Consider the following 7,349-nt stretch of genomic DNA (forward strand, 5'->3'; position numbering starts at 1 on the left):
TCCTCGAGGAATGGATCGGGACTTTTGACAAGATATTCGGGGCAACCAAATGCCCAGGGAACCACCAAGTAAGAATAGCCTCCTTGTACCTCAGACACGAAGCCGACACCTGGTGGGCTCACGAGAGACCCACATACGAACAAAGCCCCGAATTCAACTGGGAAACCCTAAAAACACGGCTGCGAGAGCAATTCTATCCCAACCATCTAAAAGCCACCATATACGAAGAGTTCTTCCACCTAAAATAAGGGGCAGCCCCGATCACGGAATACTACCAGCCATTCCGTAGACTGGCTCGCCTCATCCCCGAGCTAGTACCCACCGAGACGATCAAGGTCAAGAAGTTCATAACAGGCCTTGATCCCGAACACCAGAAAGCCCTGGCCACACAAGAACCAAGGACCCTCGGGGAAGCCTATGCCAAGGCATCCCAACTACAACAAGTAACAAACCAACCCCGGGAGACACACCTGGGATACAAAAGGAAACCTGAGGGGAATCAGACAAATCCCACCTGAGGGCCTAAAAACCCCAAGACCGTCTCACCTCACAAGGTCACAACACCGACTACCCAAGGAAGAATCCTTACCCTAAGCAAGTCCAGGATCGGAGACAGCAACATAGTCTCCGGAACCTTCCTAGTACACGCCACCCCCGCCACTATACTATTTGATTCAGGGGCTACCAACTCATTTATAGCAACCGGGTTTGCCACTCAACTCGGCCTTAACGCCAGCACCAAGGTCCGACTCCAGGTCAAGGTGGCCTCTGGCGAGATCATAAAATGCGACCGCATGTACGAGAACGTAATGATCACCATCCAAGGAGTGGAATTTCCCAGCAACTTAATACAATTCGGACTGGATGGGGTACAAGTGATCTTGGGCATGGACTGGCTAGGGAAATTCCAAGCACAAATCCTATGCGGAGAACAAAAAGTGGTCCTACGGGGACCAAACGGTAAAAGAGTGTCATACCGCGGGACCCGCCAGGATCCGGGGATCAAACTTGTAAACATGATGAAAATGAAGAAGTACCTAAACCAAGGAAGCGAGGCCTTCCTATGCTCGGTCGAATACCTCAACACCAAAACACCCGAACCACAAACCATCCCAGTGGTAAACAAATTCACCGACATCTTTCCAGATGAAATCCCTGGGGCACCCCCAGCCAGGGAAGTCGAGTTCACCATAGACCTCGTACCTGGCGCTGCCCCGATCTCTAAACCACCATACAGGCTAGCACCAAAAGAAATGAAGGAACTGAAAACACAACTCCAGGAATTGCTAGATAAAGGTTACATCCGTCCCAGCACCTCCCCATGGGGAGCACCAGTACTATTCGTTAAAAAAAAGATGGGAGCATGCGCCTGTGCATCGACTACAGGGAACTTAACCAAGTCACAATAAAGAATAGGTACCCCCTTCCCCGGATAGATGACTTGTTCGACCAACTTAAGGGGGCAGGGGTGTTCTCGAAAATTGACCTAAGATTCGGATATCACCAAATACAAGTGGCCAAACCAGACATTCAGAAAACGGCCTTCCGGACACGTTACGGCCACTACGAATTTATAGTAATGCCCTTCGGACTCACCAACGCACCCGCCATATTCATGGACCTCATGAACCGAGTATTCCGACCCCACACTAGTACAAAAAAAGCTTTTAGAGTCACCCATAAAACACTTTCCGAGTCACCTGTACAGGTGACTCGGATCTTGGAGACTGTGATTCTCCCCCGCTTTCGTAAAGGATGACTTGGAAAGCGGAAAATGATTTTTTTAATTTTTTAATACGGACTTTCCGAGGCACCTGCTCCGCTGCAGGTGCCTCGAATAGTCTTTTATTATTATTTTATTAATTTGTTTCCAAGACACCCACTTACAAGTGGGTGCCTCGGAAAGCTACCATTTAAAAAAAAAAATTATATATATATATATATATATATATATATATATATATATATATATATATATATATATATATATATATATATATATATATATATATATGGTTGAGTTCAAATGAGGACAACAATATATAGAGGACTGTGAGGACAAATAATAGGCACACAACAAATTAATACCAGGCATACAACTTAATACATAATGGCACACAAGAATAAATGTAAACATCAGGTTTCGAACCCAGGCTCTATAAATTAACAAATCTAGCACGCGACATACAAACTGTGGCACACGACTGCATGCGGTCATGCACACGACATACCAGCTAATGGCACAGACTACATCTGTCCTCACAATCCTCTATAATATACTTGTCCTCATTTGAATACACACACACACACACACACACACACACACATATATATATATATATATATATATATATATATATATATATATATATATATATATATATATATATATAAAAGAAAAAATTACAGCAAAAAGGAAAAGTTTAATAAAGAAATGTTTTTTTAAGCAGTTATTCATTGCCACCAAAACAATGTTTTACATGTGACCCAAAAGTGGTCACCCCACAAGGGCATAATGCCTATACAAACCACTAACTAATCCATAATGCGACATTGCCTTAGTGCAAACCAATACTAACCAAATCTGTCATCAACTCAATCCTCTGACCTACTGAGTAACAGAAGCAGAAGCAAAAATATGAGATTCATTTCTGATGAAGATTGTACGAGGTCAGAGGTAGGTGTTGAAAGACATCTTTGCAGCATCTAAGTGAAGCTTTTAAAGTGGAGTTTAATGCTGCCTTAGGATGGATCCCTCCTTGGGAGATGACATCTTAAGTAGAGCTACAAAGAAAAAGTTTTGGTTGAGGTGGATGTCTGGAGCTAGAAACCTGAGGACTGTTCTGGTTGCTCTGGGAGTTTGATGAAGAGCAATTTAATATATGTTGATTCATGGAACGTGGAGGTATAAGGAGGGTCTAATTGAAGCTGTGCACCTGCAGAATCTGTAGCATTATTCGTGATCTATGGTAGGATTGGTAGCATTATTGAAGCTGGAATTGAAGCTGTGCACCTGCAGAATCTGTAGGGTCTAATTTGAGTTTAGGAGGCCATATGATGAGTCCCTGATCTGTTAGGAAGCAGAAGCACAGAATGTGGCAAAAATAAGTGAAAATACCTTGTTCGCTATGTTACCCAGGGAAGTTTAAAGAGAAAATACCTTGTTCGCTAATTCATCCTTGATAAGTATTTATAACCAGGAATCAATTATGATAACCTTTGTATTGTATTATTTTGTAACACAAATAATCAACTTTCTATTGCAAACAATAGAGTAATGAAACATTTTTTCTCAAGCTTTCACCATTCAAGATACTTTCTCTTAACTCTATATAATGAGTATTAACCATAAGTATATTTAAATCACACTTCATAAAAATAAATATCAAGGGTCTCATAACTTAGGCTATGTTCTAAAACTTTATACGCATAGATGAGATCATATTGATGCAGAGAATTTAACAAATGCAAATTCAGTTTCCTCGAAGAACATATGAAGTCTATAAGTAATACCAATACCAAGTCATTACCTTAATGTGTGGATGGAAAATAGGAGGACTATGTGAAGCAAATACTAATCTTGTGAATATAAGAGCTTCAGTCTTTAAGTTTGAGGTAGATGACTTGTCGTGATACAGTAATGAAAAAATGAAAATAGTTAAAATAAAAATAAACAAACAAATAAGAAGGGAGAGCAAAAGACTAGGTACAAACCCCTCAAGCATACAACTTACACATAATGCCTTTTCAATCCCAGGTATGAGTGATCCAATAGGCTCTGCAAGGCAATCAGGCAGCACAATCACCAGTTCTTTCAAACTGAAAATGCACCAACCTGCAGGAAGAATGGAATAAGCAATTGATGAAGGCCAGTAGCAAAGAAAAAACAATATGGAGTATAAATTAGTAAGAACACATACCTTTGTTTTCACAAATTTCTCCCGTAGCTGCTTATTTACAGATCTAACAATTTTGGGTACCTCTTGGTTCAACAACCATCTGGGACTGCATGACAAGCCGAAGAGAAATTATTCAATGATTATTCATTTAACCAGTGTCATCATTACTGGAAGTTGTACTGAGAAAACTATGCATTCAGGAAAGCCTTTTCCCTAAAAAATGTAAAAGACTGTTTGTGTAAATGTCAGCAGTTTTATGAGTTGGAGCCACTAGAGATTGTCAGCTTAGTACATATGCAGGTAGAAACATAGATATATAATTACAATGAAAAGAAGATCATAACTCAAGTCTAAGGAATTTTATTCATTGAGGCCAGAGGTGGAGATAATCTTGCCTGGATTGGTTGAAGTCTGTCTGTCCCTTTGTTACATTTCCCGTTTGCCGCAGCAACTCAATGAATGTATTGAACATAAACATATGCAGAATAACTACTCAGAAAGCCGAGAATAAACCATCAAAGAAATCAGTAAAATGCTCAATTTCACTTTGACATTTTCTTCCCTTTCTTTAAACCTGTCAATTAACTTTGGGCAAGCCTAATTAAACAAAAATAAAGTTAGGCAGTTAGATATGTTTACTTACAGTTAACAAAATTACCTTCTTTCAAGAAGACAAACAAAAGCTATAGAAGCAGTTCAGAATGTACCTCCTCATATAGCTTGGAAATCATTTCAAGACGAGAAACGATCAGTGCTGCCAAGCATTTAGCAGCAGGCCAGCAGCTCTTCTAACCTTCCAACTGACATCTTCATCGTCTGTGTATTCATCAGCACTCTCACTACAATTCAATGAAGGATCATACATTCAACATAAACTATCAAGACTAACTAACAATATCAGGGCTTAGCAAGCTCCAATTAATAAGAAATGGCTTACTCATCCTCCTCTTCCTCCTGAATTTCATCATCAGTAACTTCTTCCATATTATCAGTGAAATTGGGATCATAACTGAGAAATTCCAGAGTAAGATGCAAAATATGATCACAATAGGGAGAAATAGGTCCAGAACCGCACTTGCATATTAGTAACAAGGAGAAAACTATCAAAGTTCAAAAAAGGTGTTAGGTTTTTTAATGACCAAATGGACTCAGATCTTTAGGAGGAAGAATACATGTTTCTTTTTGTCTTTCTCTACCCACGAGTATCTATCTCTCTCTCTCCATTGACAATGGGTTTCATGCATCATCAAGAGCGAAGTGAAGCAAGCAAGCAAGCAGTGAACCAAAGGTGCAGAAAGCTATTTTAACTTTAAATCAAAATTACCTTCAGTCGCCGGCAATGGTGGCTGCGTCGGCGGTGTGGCTGACGGACGGCGTTGCAGTGGCTGTTGGCGAGGAGGCGACGAGAGGCGGTTGGAGCGGACGGTGGAGACGCGATGGACGGAGGCGGAGGAGCGGAGATGTTTGTCTAACTTGGGGATTGTGAGATTTGGGAGATTTGGGTCGTCTACAAGAAAGAACAAAAAAAAATAAAATAAATACAAAAATAAAAACGAGGCACTGTCTTTTGAAGGGTGCCGCGGATTCAATTTTTATTATTTTAATAATAAAATATTCGCGACACCTACTACAGAAGGTGCCGTGGATACCCATATTATTATTTTATTAATTTAATATCCGCGGCACCTCTTTTCAGTTGGTGTCTCGGATTCTCCTATTATTATTTTAATAATATTATTTCCGAGGCACCTTTACTTGATTGGTGACACGTAAAGTTTTACAATTTCTTTTATGAGGCACCTTCATTGTGTAGGTGTCTTGTAAAGTGGGCGTCTATTCCAATTTTTGTACTAGTGCCACCTGGATGACTTCGTCATTGTATTCATTGACGACATCCTAGTCTACTCCCGAAACAAGGAAGAACATGAAAGGCACCTCCGCATAACCTTGCAAACTCTAAGAGAACACCAACTATACGCCAAGTTCTCCAAATGCGAATTCTGGAGAGACATCGTGGCCTTCCTGGGCCACGTGATAACCAAAGAAGGAATTAAGGTAGACCCCGCCAAGGTCCATGCCGTTAAGGAATGGACCACACCAAGCTCACTGTCAGAGGTCCGAAGCTTCCTAGGCTTGGCTGGTTACTACAGGAGGTTTGTACCCGACTTTACTAAGATAGCTCAACCTCTCATCAAACTCATGAAAAAGGAGACCCCCTTTCGATGGGACGACAACTGCATCACGGCCTTTCAGGAATTGAAGGACAAACTAACCACGGCACCCGTACTAGCCATCCCCTCCGGGGTGGAAGGGTTCGAGGTCTTCAGTGACGCGTCCAAAAAGGGGTTGGGGTGCGTGCTAATGCAAAACGGCAAGGTAATAGCGTACGCATCTTGGCAACTCAAAACCCATGAAGAAAATTACCCCACCCATGACCTCGAACTAGCCGCTATCGTATTCGCACTGAAAATTTGGAGGCACTACCTATACGGAGTGCAATGCAAGATTTATACAGACCATAAAAGCCTAAAGTACATCTTCACCCAGAAAGACCTAAACATGAGACAACGAAGGTGGCTAGAACTCATAAAAGACTACGACCTAGACATCCAGTACCACGAGGGAAAAGCTAACATTGTGGCAGACGCCCTAAGCAGGAAGACTAACCACTCCCTCAACGCCACCTGGATCCTACCCGACCAGCTGTACAAAGACTTCTAGAAGCTGAACTTGGAAATAATAGAGCAAAACCAAACCCACCCCGAGATCCACCTATTCAACACACAAATCATACCCACACTCTTCGAAGAAATCAAAATAGGACAACAGCAGGATCCAAAACTAGATAAATTCGCCTCGACCTAACCCAAGGAAAAGAAGGACCCTTCAAAATACACGAATATGGCAGTCTCCGCTACCAAGGTAGGTGGTGCGTGCCCACAACGCATCCCCACTTAAAACAACAAATCTTGGAGGAAGGACACAGCGCCCCATACTCAGTTCACCCAAGGGGTGACAAACTATACCAAGAGGTGAAGAGGTCGTTTTGGTGGCCCAACATGAAAAAGGAAGTCGCGGATTTCGTGGCCAAATGCCTGAACTGCCAAAGGGTGAAGGCCGAACGATGCAAACCCAAGGGACTCGTACAACCCCTTGAGATACCACAAGGAAAGTGGGATTCCATATCCATGGACTTCGTCAGAGGGTTACCCCCAACAAAAACCGGCAAGGATAAAATTTTGGTCATAGTGGCCCGACTAACCAAAACGGCGCGATTCATTGCCATGAAGGAAACATGGACGATGACACAACTGGCCCAAGCCTACCTAAACCGAGTGGTGAAATACCATGGAATTCCTCGAAACAATGTGTCCGATAGAGACTCCAGGTTCCTCTCATAATTCTGGAAATCACTGCAATCGGCCTTGGGGACACAACTAAAACTAAGCA

At 42.0% G+C, this 7,349-nt stretch overlaps 1 long non-coding RNA gene across 1 annotated transcript; it reads right to left on the reverse strand.

Annotated features, from left to right (window-relative positions):
* Positions 1 to 2,422: 2,422 nt before the first annotated feature.
* Positions 2,423 to 5,180, reverse strand: LOC109191481. Its single transcript, XR_002055924.1, has 8 exons — positions 4,837 to 5,180; positions 4,607 to 4,738; positions 4,446 to 4,496; positions 3,921 to 4,005; positions 3,735 to 3,835; positions 3,531 to 3,623; positions 3,014 to 3,070; positions 2,423 to 2,936 (listed from the first exon to the last, which is right to left on the reverse strand). It is a non-coding gene; the product is annotated as an uncharacterized LOC109191481 (long non-coding RNA).
* Positions 5,181 to 7,349: the final 2,169 nt, after the last annotated feature.

Source organism: Ipomoea nil, unplaced genomic scaffold (genome assembly GCF_001879475.1).
Source record: "Ipomoea nil cultivar Tokyo-kokei standard unplaced genomic scaffold, Asagao_1.1 scaffold1652, whole genome shotgun sequence".
Classification (NCBI taxonomy): Eukaryota; Viridiplantae; Streptophyta; class Magnoliopsida; order Solanales; family Convolvulaceae; genus Ipomoea; species Ipomoea nil.